This window comes from Schistocerca serialis, chromosome 3 (assembly GCF_023864345.2).
Source record: "Schistocerca serialis cubense isolate TAMUIC-IGC-003099 chromosome 3, iqSchSeri2.2, whole genome shotgun sequence".
NCBI classification, from domain to species: Eukaryota; Metazoa; Arthropoda; class Insecta; order Orthoptera; family Acrididae; genus Schistocerca; species Schistocerca serialis.
The window spans coordinates 965,266,901-965,268,116 of record NC_064640.1 but is presented as its reverse complement, the minus strand read 5'-3'; positions in this window follow the sequence as shown (position 1 = coordinate 965,268,116).

Genomic DNA, 1,216 nt, shown 5'->3' with positions numbered 1-1,216 from the left:
GTGCTGAACCCAAACTGCTGGTTTGAGTTATTTAGCCAGGATAATTCTGTACGTCGTGGATCACGTATGCCATTAATCTTTCAAAAATATGGCTGAAGTGGCTCTGAGCACTATGGGACTTAACATCTGAGGTCATCAGTCCCCTACAACTTAAAACTACTTAAACCTAACTAACGTAAGGACATCACACACACCCATGCCCGAGGCAGGATTCGAACCTGCGACCGTAGCGATCGCGCGGTTCCAGACTGAAGCGCCTAGAACCACCCGTCCACACTGGCCGGCCATTAATGCTTCCTTGAATTATTAATTTCAACAGGTTTTATTTATTGTTGCGGAATTGCGCTACCAAAACAATCGAGTTTTGCTCTCTGGATGCTGTTGAGAATTTCTGCGTCTTCGTACCGCCATATTTTTGTCTATATCCGTCGATGGTATCCTTAATATTTTTCGACATGATCGCATTTCAAATGCCTAGTACCGTCCGTGACTCAGCTCCATAGAGTAGGACACCGAACGTGTAACGTCGAAGTAGTCGAGTGCGAATCCTAATGACTGGTCTGAAGGTTCTCAGCAGTCGCCGCGGACTAAATGACTGCCGGGGACTTGGTGCATTGGCTACAAGTTTTCTAGTAATTCTGGAGATTTTCCTTTGGACTAAGTACGAAGTCGTTCTTCTTTGCTTAGATCGTGCAGGTTTCAGACCGTTTGTGTTACTATGGCTACACTACTAAATGTGTGTCCATCACCATATCAATAGATATAATGAAACGGCGGCCATCTTTCGTTATGTCTTACAACGAGATTTCTCCAGCGGTAGGATCGACTTTTTGAAACCATCTATACGGCTATGTAAGTTAAGCACCCAAGTATCACACACTGCAGCCATTCATCCTGGTGGGTCGACGTTTGCGAGGAACTGATGAGAAAAGAAATTCCGAATTTTGTGTGAGACTCGATAGCATGAAGAAAGCCGAATGACGTAAGCTGGTTGTGAGGGTAATGGAAAGGATACTGGCTTCACATGCATGAATCTCACCAGAGAAAGAAATCTATTTTAGGTCTTTAGCGAAGTGACATTGATAATCATTTTCATTCAGTTGATGTAAATATTATTTTTTATTTCCACTTCTCTGTCACGTGATTCAATAGTGATATGAACTTCATTTGGTCTAATTTTTCTTCTTATCATCCCTTCTCCACTGGAAATATTTGT